The sequence below is a fragment of the Grus americana genome, chromosome Z (genome assembly GCF_028858705.1).
Source record: "Grus americana isolate bGruAme1 chromosome Z, bGruAme1.mat, whole genome shotgun sequence".
Taxonomy (NCBI): Eukaryota; Metazoa; Chordata; class Aves; order Gruiformes; family Gruidae; genus Grus; species Grus americana.
In genome coordinates, this window is record NC_072891.1 from 43,456,714 (window position 1) to 43,470,313 (window position 13,600).

The window sequence follows — 13,600 nt, forward strand, 5'->3', positions numbered from 1 at the left end:
TATAGTTAAGGGAAGTAGATGGCAGGTAAAGTAATATATTTCAAGGCCAGAAGATGCTACAGTGATAAACTACAGAATTTTCTCAAGTGGTTTCTGTTTCAGGTTTGTAATTTCCTGTTGGACCAGAGCATGGATGTTAGAAGAGACATCAAGGCTTAATATAAAGATATCATCTGACAAAGAATGTAAAATATTCTGCTGTTTAATTACCTCCACTATAGAAATGCTTTCTCTATAGTAATTTTAGCTTCCAGTTTCCACTTCCTGTTATGCCTTTGAAGTTACTTTTTTAAAAAAGAAAAATTAGATTTTTTCTTATTGATTATTTATAGCTGAATTGTCACTTTTGCTTGTAGTGACCTTAAATTGATTAGATGTCTCTAGTCTTTATTTGAGAGAGAGATATTCCTAAGTTCATCCCTATTTTGTATTTCTTTTAACTCTTTCCAATTTGCTAACACATTTGGTTTGTTTGGTTGGTTGGTTGTTTTTCTAAGTATAAATAGCTCAACAGTCTACCAGAGGATGGCAGAGTGTAAAAATAAGACAGTGTATGAATCTGTGAAAAAGCTGAATATCTCCCGACATACAGATCAAATTGAAGCTTTAAGATTGACATGAGAGTGCAGTGTTTCTTGTTCTACACTAGATGTGGAGAGAAGGACTGAGAAAGTAGAAAAGTGAAAGTAAGCATGCTGTAGGATGGAGTGCTGCTTGTAGACGACTGTAAGGAAGACAAGTGCTTCCTCATGATGGCTTTGCTTAAATCTCAGTTGGATGTAAGGTCAAGGTGGTCCTTTTTGTTTATTTTGTCTATAATGTTGAGATTATCTTATTAGAAATAAGTGATAGTGTTTCAAATTTTAGGAAAAATGGGTAAAACTGATGATTTGTCATTGCTGTTCTAATATAACTCTGCCTTTAAACTTATGCAATACTTTTACACAGATGTGCAGACAATTTTCATTTTTTATTCTTTCTCCTGTGTCTCATTCCTGCTATAGAGCACAGGATAGGATTTATGTCCCTAAGAATGTATTTCTCTTTATGAATTAACATTAGAAATGCTGATCAGAATTTGTGTCTTCTGCCTTCATTTTACTAAATGCGTAGTAAGAATCTTACTGAGATAGCTGTAATATATTTGTGAGTCTTTCAGGATTGGGGAACACTTATTGCATTCAGAGGGGTTTTTTTAAATGACCACGAGAACTAAATCAACAAATTGTATGTGAAATGCTGTTGAAAGGAGATTTTTGTTCTTTTACAGAAGACTGAGAAGTCTAATTTGGGTTACTAAAAAAACCAGAATAGCCTCAAATGCAATCTGCTTCTCTCTCAAAGAGGAAGAACATTGTCACTAACTGCTCTTTCAGCTTACTCTACGAATAGGATTAGAGGGACTTACAGAGTATGGGAAAGTAAAAAGGCGATAATTTAATTACGAAGGAAAGATATCTTAAATATCTTTTCAAAATACAGGAAAAGACGTAACCAATTTCTTTTTATTTTTTTCTTAAGGCTCATATTCAGAATGAATTTACATGGCAATTACTGAAGAAAAATAATTAAATAGAACATTCTAAGTTTGACCCACTGCAAATATTTATGGAGTATGTATAACCCTCTAAAATAAATGTTTGTGATATGTAATTCTGTGGTTCTTGCTTATAATTGAATTATGATATATAGACTCTAGTGAATGGTTGGAGAACCATAAAACAAAGCTGAGCTTTCCCCCATCCCCCCCTAGCTTGACTACAAATAAGAGACATCTTATAATTTAATTATAAGGAACTCTAGGAACCATATAATTATAGTACAATGAATTTTTTGAAAAGAAAAACCTCTCGTCATACACTGGGTGAAGCCTTCGTAACCCCTTCTCTCCCTCTTAATTTCTATGTTTACCTGGGCAGGTAAGCAAGCTTCAACTGGATGACATAAAGGTTTGAAGAAAGCAATGAGCATGACCATTCCATATAATACGCATATCCATGCCCTGTACAGGCTGCTGCTTGTTATAACTTGGTACGTCCAGAAATTCAGGTCCTTGGATTCACAAAATATCACTCACTGCCTGACTAGCCAGGTAAAGCAAATCTCATAGTTCAGTGGTGTGCTACTGCACACGTTTCAAGCAATCGCTGATGCAAGAGCAAAAGGCAAAGCCACAGTAGTGATGCTAAGGGGGAAAAAAATCACTGGAGCAGTAGAGTAAATCTCTGAAACAGTGCAAAAGAGCAATCATTAGAGCAGTAAGAGGAGCAGCCTTCCAAGTCACCAAAGCAGTTTAAGAAGTGATTGCAGAAAATGTGAGGGAAAAGTAGACTGGAAAGATAGAAATCTTCTGTAAGAGTTCATGATCAGGAATGATGCAGATGTAAGATGTAGACATGGAAGAAATTTTATGGAGTACATGTGATTCCGTTAAGTCATGACATCAAAGCACAATTAAAATAGCTATAAAGGCAGAAACTATATTTACTGATGGTGCTGTGGACATCACATTCTATTTTATTGTATAATTAGAATGTCCTAATATAATTGCTTCTTATATACTTACTTGTCTTTTTGCCTCATGTTTAGTGCAAATAAATTGTGGAGCATGAAGCATGTGGGGAAGCATTTGGCCTACTAATAGTTACACTGATGCTTCAAGTTCATTGGTTTCCCCCTTTCTAGGGATCAGTATTTGGTTAGGAACTTTGCTTGCTTTTGTGTAGCTTGCTTTCCAAATGTACTTAATAGACGGGATCACTTGACACATACAGAATTTAAGCCTGTGTAAAAAACCCAAACAAAAATTTTTTAGCTAATGTCCTACATCTCTTCCTCTTTAGCATGCACTATTTGGTGTCACCTAGCAAAAATCTTAATGATCTTGACCACCTGATTGTCTGCACACACATTTAGTCACTTCGCTACCACAGGATAACCTTGCTGCCCTGACACCTCCTACATGTGAGGTATGCAGCTGCTATTTCTGTTAATCTTCTCAATGCCAACTTTTAAGTGCTCCACATTCAGTCATAAGACAATATTTCACACATACATAATTAGCATGATTAGCAAGTCTTGTGATAAAGAAAGGAAACTGATATGTGCGTGGCATGATAGGCCATAGCTTCTCAAGGATGTTTTATTTCCAATAGATTGGTTGTTTGTTTATACCTAAGAAAATACTAATATGTCTTACAGAATCCTTGGAACAGAATTTGCTTCTTTTTAAACTCAAAATTATTTTTTTGTGTTCATTATTAGTGCTTATGTTCCAAAAGAACTCCCTGTACCTAAAAATGTGATTGTTTAGGAAGATTTTTTGATTTATCATTTGGAAAATGCTCATGAGCTAGTTGCTTTTATACAAGTGTGATGACTATTCAAAATTACTTTACAATACAAGAACAAATGATAGTTAATAAAGTGTTGTAGACATAGCTGATGTTCAGACTCAGTCTTGTCACTACTAGATTAATTAACTCGCTAACTTGGTGAGTACATGACTTACTAAATGTGACATGCATTTAACTGTCTTCAACTATACATATGTATACGTATATGTATTATATAAAGGCAATATACACTTTAAGTCAGTTTTACTTATTCATGTAGAATCATGTTGAATCACATGCATGAGTTTAAATCTTCAAATTTTATAGGAAAACACAAGTGTTGCAAATGCTGTCTTCCATGCATCTAGTCATCACACTGTTGCAGTTGAAGGTTGTCTTACTTTAAGTACTGTGTAAGTGACCACAATTTATGGGGACAATCAGTGTTTCACATGAGTTTACTTATCATGATTGACGTCTTGTTTCCCAATGGCATTTAAGGGATAACCTCAACAGGTTTAGAGAGAAAATCTTCTAAAAAGCTTCCAAAATGCTTAAAATCTCTCATATCACTTGTGTAATTTGGAATATATAGACCACAAGTATTTCATTCAACTAAGAAATCTGTATTTAGATTTTAGTAGTACTTGGTAGGGTTCTGGGGAGCACAGGAGTTCTTGGAAAATTTTGCTCCTTTTGCCTTTTTTGTTTGGGATGCTTAAATGCAGTTTTCATTAGAAAGAGTCAAAGTTCTGAGTCTGGATCCTAATCTCATAGAATAAGTAATACAAACCACTTACCTGTTGGTGTTTTTTCCATTTGGTTTTTGGTGAAATGAATCGAAAGCCTCAAATTCTTTCCATTTATCCCAGGAATCTTTGTAAAGAGCCAAATTTTTCTTCCTTTACTTATTTGATAAGTCTTGTCAAGTTTTTTCATCTCTCTCTGTCATTTATTAAATTCTCTCTTTAATGGTCCATGTGTATGCTCAAGTTTGACTTCAGGTGCGTAATCCTGAAATCTTAATATGCAACTTTTTTCATAAACAATACAAAGAAGTTGACAGGTCTGAAAGGGGCTTGTGTGAAAAGATAATTAAGTGCTTTAGAGAGTGTCAAGAGTCAATAGCTCAGCACTGTCAGCATTCTCGAGTGTTACAGGCTATAATTAGATGGCATGGAGGTGTAAGGGATGTTTGGCAGTTTATTTCAGCATGATCTCCAGGGTAAAAATAAAAAGCTGCCTCAAAATGAGACACTATGAGTGAGGAGAGCAGGAAGATTAAAACCTCACACATGTTTTTTTTTAGCGACTTACATAAATTGCTACTTTGTGAAGATGCCACGGTTTTCAAAACTTCCATCCATCTATCCAGTCAGTTTTATCTTATGCCCTAAATTTCAATTATGAGGTCACTGGTACTTTTGTTTTTCTAATTTTCCAATTCTTTCCCAGCTTGCACTCCCTCCTGTTTCATTATGGCACTTAGTGAGTGGCCTTTAATCAATAACATCATATACAACAAGGCATGTGTTGTTACAAGGATTGGCAAACACTCCTAAACATGCTGTTTCAGACACAGCTAGCTGCTACCAAGTGCTTGAAAGCTGTTGAGAAAACTTTAATGAATACAGACCCTGAAACCTTATTGTAATATTTATGTAACACAGTCAACGTGCATGACAACTTCGCAAGAAAAAAAAAAAATCTTTCTTTAATTTTGAAACACTCTGCTCTAAGGACAAAAATATTAGCTGTTTTAGAAATTACCTAAAATGGATAGAAAAGTAAACATAAATGGCTTGGATCTTGTGTTTAAATACAGAAGTGAAGGTAACAATCTCTGCAAAAATGACTGCATGAGATGCCTGGGTTTCATGCAACTGGTCTTAAAGAAGACAAGATAAAAGGACTTTCACATCCTGATCTCTATTTGTAGACCTGATCTTAAGTGAAATTGAGTAGGAAATTGACTTACAAAATTACTTGAGTAAAATTTTAAAAAGCACCTAATTTATTTAACTATTTCTATTTAAACTATGCAGTAAGACTAGCTGGTTACTTGATTACTGGATTATGTACTTCTATAAATGTAATAATTTACTTCCTTTCTCTTTCATTCATGCACTACTAACCCTATCCCTTGCATTAATACAGAACCAATCATCTCAAAATCCCAAGGATTTTAATTCTTGTTCAAGATAAAATCTGTTACACTTATGCCTTTTGAAATGTTAGAGGCTCAGGTTTTATACTGAAAAATAATTCCTGCCATAACTCTGTTTTTGACTGCAACCAGTTTTCTACATCTAGTATTGTAATTAATGGTTAGATATATAAGAGTACATGTGATTACAGTTATGATTATTAAAATATCAGTCGTCCACATTTCCATTAGCATTCTACTTGGTAGTTAGCAATAAGCAGAAATAAAATATTAGGACTTTTAAAGCAGGAGATTACCAATTAGTGGAATTCTCCAATGGCATAGAATAATTATTAATTATCATCATCATCATTATTCACAAATCAAAATGTCTCTGGGATACCTGTGTGCTTCCTTCCTGCACTGTTCTCCAATGTCAACCTTATCTGCTCTCAAATCCTGAAGCAATATTTGTACTAACTAAAGGGCTGACTGCATAGCAAATGAAAAGTCAGTACTACAGGAAAGTCATGGAATGGAGTTGAGATTTGTTTGGAGGAAGATTTTTTTTTCTCTTTTTCTTCTTCTAGACATTTTGCAAACTTTTTAAAATGACAGCCTCACTGGAGTGCTCTCTAAGCATCTTCTGGTCATAGCCCTCCCCTAGCTCCAGAATTACATTGCTTATAAATAGTCAAGAAAACTGGAAGATCTGTTAAAAGTAAGTTAGCTACTAAGCCACAGGAATTTCCTGAAAGTAGTCTGAGAGAAACGGTCACGTTTTTGCATTCCTAAAAGACAAGTTATAAAAGCATTTAATGTACTGAGGGGATCTTAACAGGAAGATAAGCTGCTGGCCTCGGTTTGGTTCCCTGCTCCACTAGGAATTTTCTGTTTGTTACTTAGCTGCTCCTTCCAAGGCTGGAGCTCCAAGAGCACAGAACCTGCTAATTTGACTTGAAGCTTACCTGCTGCGCAAGGCTGGCAGCGCTCGATGTCTGAGTGCACCAGAAGTGTGCTAGATGTCCTAGTGACCAGGTGCTATTAGGTAGGTCTTCCTTTTGCTCATTCAAGCTAGGCTCCCTCCCACGTACCACCAGAGGGTTTCCCCAGACCTCACCACCTGCCACATTCTCTGAGCTATTCAGTAACAAGCACTTGAGTAGAGAAACGCTTCTTTCTTCAACTTTTGTTAGACACATATGACCTTCCTGATCCTTGAAATCAGAAGTTTAGGTGTTTTTCTTTGGAAGAGGATTTAGTGCTATGAAAATCCACTGGCATGGAGTAAGAGCTACAGGAGTATGAGATTTGTAACCGCTTTGTCAGGAGCACTTTCTGTTGGCTACTGAGTACTTAAAATCTGCGTTGTCTGCTGCGAAGTCCCATTCTGTGACACTCCCCTATCCTCACCCTCATCTCTTATATTCCTGTATATTAAACTTGGTAGTAAAAACACTTTGAAAATTATCCTCTGATAGGGGAATTTTATGTGCATGGTTTTTTATGCAAATAAAAATTACATGTCCCTTATTTTAATTGTTTGGACATTTCAGTAAAGTATTGGAAGGGGAAGAATGACTAGGTATAATTTAGTGAGATTTGTGAAAATATTTGGGAGACGTCATACAAAAGGGCTGTTATAGAAATTAAATTGTTGCAATGTAAAAAACAATATAACATCACAGATCAATATCAGCCAAAAGAAAGCAAGCAAAGAGTGAGATTAAACTGACAGTAGGTGTTGATAGCACAGCACCTCAGGTTTCCATCCTGAGGTGCTAGGTAATGCTTTAAGCACATATACCTTCAAAAGGGAATGTGATTAATGAAATGGCACAGTTCAGGTGTTTCTAAGGACTGTGATAAACTTTAGAGCTATCTGATTGTGCTAAGTAAACCCAGTGATTAGGAAGGGGCAGTCCAAGGAAAACTTTCACTTGCTACCCAGCTTTTGTCTTTAAAAACTTTTAAATCCCATAATGGGGATGAAATAGATAGTATGTTGCAGTTGTAAAAAATTAACAGTAGGGCCTTCAGCTAAAAATTCCACTTTTCTAGCAATATGAGTCTCCCCATCTCAAAAAGGATATTGCGAAAGTTAAAAGTGTTCAGTGAAAGATGAAGGAAATGATTACGAAGAGGAGTCTGTTAAGGGAGTTGAAAAACACTTCAGAGAGACTGAAAAAGGATCTTTCTTCTAATCTTAGAAAGGAAATGAAGAAGAAGAAAGAGGATAAAAAATGAAAAAAATAGTAAATGTTAGAGAAGAAATAGCAGAGGACATTCAGTTCCCCATTGCATAGCTCAAGAACAAGAGAACATTTGAGAAAGAAAAAAAAATTGCCAGTTAAAAATTTTAATACGTATTTGTGAATGCAGTGGTCCACTCAACATCCTTGTGGTCAACAATTTTGCATAAGTGTAAAAAGGGTTTGGAAGTTATAGGACAATAGAAATGCTCACAATTCTAATTAGCACTGCAGCCAAACATTTTGGGAGGTACTAAAACTGCATTCTTTGGGGTGTAAGAGCATACCTAACTAAAGAGATTAGGACATACAGTATTGATATAAATTATTCCATGTCTGCCAAAAATGAACTATTCTCCTTTCTCTGAAACTTTCAGAACTGGGCAGTCTCCAAAATAGAACAGATTTCAGCAGACTCTATATCCTATTTAAATCAATTGCATAATCATTTAGATTTCATATTCTTAATTCTACTTCCTGATTAACCATACAATTTTCCATTACTTCATTTATATCTCAAATAGTTAAGAAAATTAAATGTACATTTATCTTACTTTTGTGATTTTTGTGTCAATAAATGCACACTGAGCTAAATCCTTGTTGCAATGCTTAAATCTCCTTGTAGCACTACCCTCAATGTAATTTTGAAAGTTGGATTTAGAATCCTAAATTATTTAGACAATGTAATTGTGTTGACTTAATACATAAAATAATAATAATTAAAAAAATCGACACAAAGGGGTATGTTTCCAGCATGAGGCAGCATGGTTTTACTCTGGAATGCAACCTGATAATTCTGAGAATTGCTTGTTGTCAGAATATAGCTTTATTTTTTTCCTATCCAAAAGACAGAAATAAGTGCTAAAATACTGAGCCAGAATAATTTTTCTAAACAGCTACAGGAAGATAAATTATTATACCTTAGTGTTTAGAATGTTTTGTGAACTGTAGGGAAAAAAATCCCAAACCCCAAACCAAAAACCCCAAAAGAAAAAAATTAAAGGGCAGAAGATTGCACCTCTTGAGATTAATAATGAGAACAGAGATGACATAATTTCTTTTACATATGTGAGTGCAATACAATAAGCGAATCTGACTCATCTGGAAGTTTGATTGCTGTGTTTGGAATTCCATCATAGCTGGAGTAGGTGGGGGAAGGATGAAGAAGGGAAGGTGAGGACAGTGTTTGTAAAACAGGTTTCCAGAAGAGGAGGAGATAAAAGATGTTGAATAGGATTTTAAACTTTAAAAAAAGAAATTGGCACATATATAACCCTTATCAGGAAAATCTTTTATAAAATTTAGTTTTTCAAGTTCTGGAAGTTATAGTTCATGGGGGCTAGTCATATTTTTCCTTTGACAAAGATCTTTTCTCATTTGTGGAGAAACTGCTCACAGCTGCTTATACTACCGATCTCATGAACCTGTTGCGAAGTCCCTGTAAGCTTTAGGTCCATCCAGTTCTCTAAACATAATTCCTTTACCAGCAGCAAGAAATATCCTATATTATAAAAATTTATGTTTCTGAACAAATTCTGGCAACCTGATTAAACCACAATCCAGCCAGAAGGTATAGGTGGAATTGCTTTTTTTAGGACTATCAGTTTCCAGAGTGCCTTGACTTTCACCTCATGACATCCATTTGCTTAATGTTTCTTCCTATATTGACAGTCTCTTCTCTAAGTTTTGAGATGGTTTCTCAGACACTGGCACTGATATGGTTCAGAATAAATCAAGATCTGCCCTCAGTAATATTCTTTTAAAAAGAATTTGCAAGATTGATTTTGCCTTTTATTTCTCCCTTTTGTTTTCTCCCAAGGACAAATTTATATCTAGATAAGTAACTTTATTTAGCATCCTTGCTTATTTCTTATAGGTACCTCTGTTACAAGGGAAATGTTTTATTTTGTCTTTTAGCATGAAGCTACAGCAAAAAAGGAAAAGAATAAAAAATCCCTTCATTTAGTTAATAATTAATTTAATCTCTGTCACTCCATTAAAGCGCACAATAATCAGAAATTCTAAGCATGTAATGGGGTAAGGTTATCACCATCGCACCTGTGCTATTCATGGGCTCTACCTTTATTGTAGGTTTTGTAGGCTAGGACCTGAAGCCTCATCCAAAGTAAGTGAAATTACCAACCAGATCCTTTAAAGAGCATGTAAGAGCTTTTTCTAGTCCTTCTCAGTTGCTCAGATAGAATGGTGGTAGGAAAATGTAACTGGTTGCCTTTTCTTGGGATTTTCCCCTATAAAAATGTCAGTCATCTAAGCCTGAGATATCAGGGAAAGGAAAAAAATGTCAGCTGGGTTGTACTCGGAAAAATAAAATGCTATTATTCTGCTAATTTTGTGTAAAAAAAATATGTTCCTGAAAAATACAAAGCAACCTGGTTCCATTTACTCTCCTGTTATATTCCCCTGATTTCTTGTGCATGTCGCAAAGAAGTAGTGGTCATTTATTACATATATTTGCTTTGGAGCCTTAAATTTGTCAGCAAATTCCATTTTTAGATCTGAGCTCTTGGGGTACAATATATGTTTAGCAGGAGAATCTAAAACCAATGGAAAATCCAAGTTAGATTATAAATATCCACTCCTGTATCACAGACTTTGGTTTGGGACAAAAATTTGTGCAAAAATAAAGATCTTCTGAGTGTTTATTGGAATTTATACTATGTTCCAATAATAAAATAAAACACAAACAAAAAAATCCCTAAAGCTAAAGTTAATACTCTGGCTTCAACCCCAGTGACTGTATTTCAGACGCCTTTACAGGGTGTATATAGTCAGAACACTAGCATATTGAACTTCAGCTCTCTCAGGTTACATCTGACAAATTCTGAAAGGATTTTAGGTTTTATCATAAATATTCTATCTGTGAGGTCTTCAATCTTGTATGCTAGTTTCTTAAATATACTAAGAGGTATTCAATGAATATTTTATAATATCTTAACCAACAATTGTTCTACAGTAATTTAAGTAGTTTCAAAAGATGCAATTCTTGTGAGCGAGTGCATAAGGATTTTCAGTGTACTAGATTAGATGCATATTCACACACTTCAGGGACCCTGCCCCCTTTATACAGTCTTGACATGAGGGCAGGATGAAGATTGCTGATGAAGATTGTTAGGTGTCAAAAGGAGTATGATTATGTGACTCACCTTGTTTTCCATTATATATAATTTAAAAGCATACTGTCATGGTATTTTTAATAATTAAAAAAGTCCTTGCTATTGTTTATAATTACCCCTTTAATGCTTGACATTGAAATCTGTTTCCTTACTGATTTATTTTCCCCTTTCTTTGGAAGCACTTGTGGATGAGTTATTGAAGAGTTATGTATGAACGTTGTGTGACTTAATTCTTATGCTTTTTATTAAGACAGGGGAGAGACTTTCTTTGTATTTCACCTAGATGATTTTCTTGACAACCCCCTGGCTGTCCTCACTGGATTCTCAGATCCATGTTATGTCTGTGGACAAGCTGAATGAGGCAGTGCAGTGCTTCCTCGTTTAGTGCCTTAGTGGCCCATGCTATGCAGAAAAGTGGGTATGTGAGGGGAAAGACCTTCATTTAAAAACCTGAGCCTGAGTCAGGGTATGTCTTCCTTTAAGAAGACTGATGTGAGAACATAATATACTCCTTCATCAGTTTATTGCATGACTTTCATCTTTTATCACCTAGCCTCCATCACAGTCAGTTCCAAATGTATTGCCTACACTCAAATTTTTTGAACCTCCATCAAACTCCAGCAATTCTGACAGAGATGTTTGCTAGTTTGCATTGCGTAAAATAGCATGACAAGTTTTATAATTCATATATTGTGAGGCTGAAATATAAGGTCTTTACCTAGAAATTGTCTCACTGAGTCACACCAGATTTTCAGCTAGTCCATTTTCCCATTCCTCACTGATATGACATGTAGCTGTTGCATCTAGACTGTGTTTTTCAGTAGACTTTGATAGAGCCTTCTGGTGGGTTGACCTTGGCCAGCCGCAAAGCACCCACTTAGCCATTCTCTCACTATCCCTCCCCAACAGGGTGGAGAAAGGGGACAAAATAAGATTGAAAAACTTGTGGATTGAGATAAAGACAGCCAGATAACTTACCAATTACTGCCATGGACAAAATAGACTCAGTCTGGAGAAAAATATTTTCATTTACTACGAATTAAAATAGAGTTGGATGGTGAGAAACAAAGACAAAACCTAAAACATCTTCCACCCCCTTCTTTCCTGTCTCAACTTCACTCTTTTATTCCTGATTACCCTGCCTTCTGCCCCCGTAACCCAAGCAGTGCAAGGTGGGATGAGAAATGGAGGGTTGTGGTCAGTTCATAACAGTTCCTCTCTACTAGTCCTTCCTCCTGACACTGTTCCCTGCTCTGTCATGGGGTGAATCATGGGCTGCAGGGAAATATCTTCTTCACCATGGTCTCTCCCCCAGGCTGCATGGGAATCTCTGCTCCAGTGCCTGCAGCACCTCCTCACCCTCATTCTCCAATGACCTGTTGTTCTCAGGGTTGTTCTCACACTTTCCCCCCACCCTCATTCTTCTTCTATTAATTTAATTGTTTCAGTGTGTACTAAAATTTAATTCTATTTTGCTTAAAAATTACTTCCAAACACGCTATGTGAACTGGGTAACCTTTGCCACTTTTGCGAGAGCTTGAGCGCTTGAGTTGGCTCTGCCTAATCCTGTCTCTACAAAAAGGGGAAGGGGTTCAAGACTAGAACAAGACTCACTAGCCAGGGATAGACTGATGTTACAGGCTTCCAGATGCCTTTGCAGCTTTCTGCTTTTGGCTCCCAAAGTTGTAGTTCCAGCTGAGGTGATCCAAAGAGATGGTCCTACCTGATGGGACCTTATGGAGTTTTTACAAAGCTACTATTTCACCATCTTCTCAATGTTGTCTCCCACAGCAAATATATTTCTGTGCAACGCACAAAACATTTAGGCATTTTAAAACCACAAAGCACTGCTACTGTGTGCAATATGCAATACCTGAGCAAAGACAAAACTGTGAAGCTTTATGAGACCTGTGAAATATCCACTGGGTCACATTCTGGCATCTTCTTCTGGCAATACAGCAATTGTAATTTTTTCCTTTGTGTGCACAAAACCAACTAAACAAAGGAATCATTGTGCAGCTTCTCCTGCTTTGAGAACAAATGACAGTTTCCAGAAAAAAGCTGCTTCAGACAAAAATACCAGCTTGCCAGGATCACTAATCCACTTGGATGACACTGACAGAATTGGCCTGCAGTGAGTACTATAGTTACTAAAATGGTTCGTACTTCTTTCAGGCCATCTTGATCCTTTAAGACCTCTCTCCAGCTTAAGGGTCTCACTCAAGAGTAGGGAATCTGTGTCTTGCTCCTCACCCAGGACCTTTAGAAAAACAGTTTGCTCCTGTCATGGACTAGGCTTTCTCTGATAGCTGATGTGAAGATAAGCAGAACTGTTTGTACTTGATAGTTCTTTTAAAGAACATTCCCCAGACAGCAGTGTTTACATTCAATAAGTCTTTCCCTTGCACAGAATGCAAGAGTTGGTCATAATGTGGCCCTAAGAAGGGAGGTGATTTATTTGGGATAATGGTTCTAGACATATGCACAAAGAATTAATTCAATTTAAGAAAAGGAGAAGGAGAAGTCAATGAGACTTTCTGAGGAGCAAAATTCTTTGTACAATGGCTGTTCTGGACTAGGCAAAATTGTCCAGAACTCACTGGGAGGAATGAACTTCCATTGTTTAGCAAATGTGCTAAACCCCAAATCAATCTTTCTTTAATCTCTCTGTCAAACTCCCTCCTGCCTGAAAGGAGGAAAAACCCAACAACATAAAAGTAAATATTTAAGCCT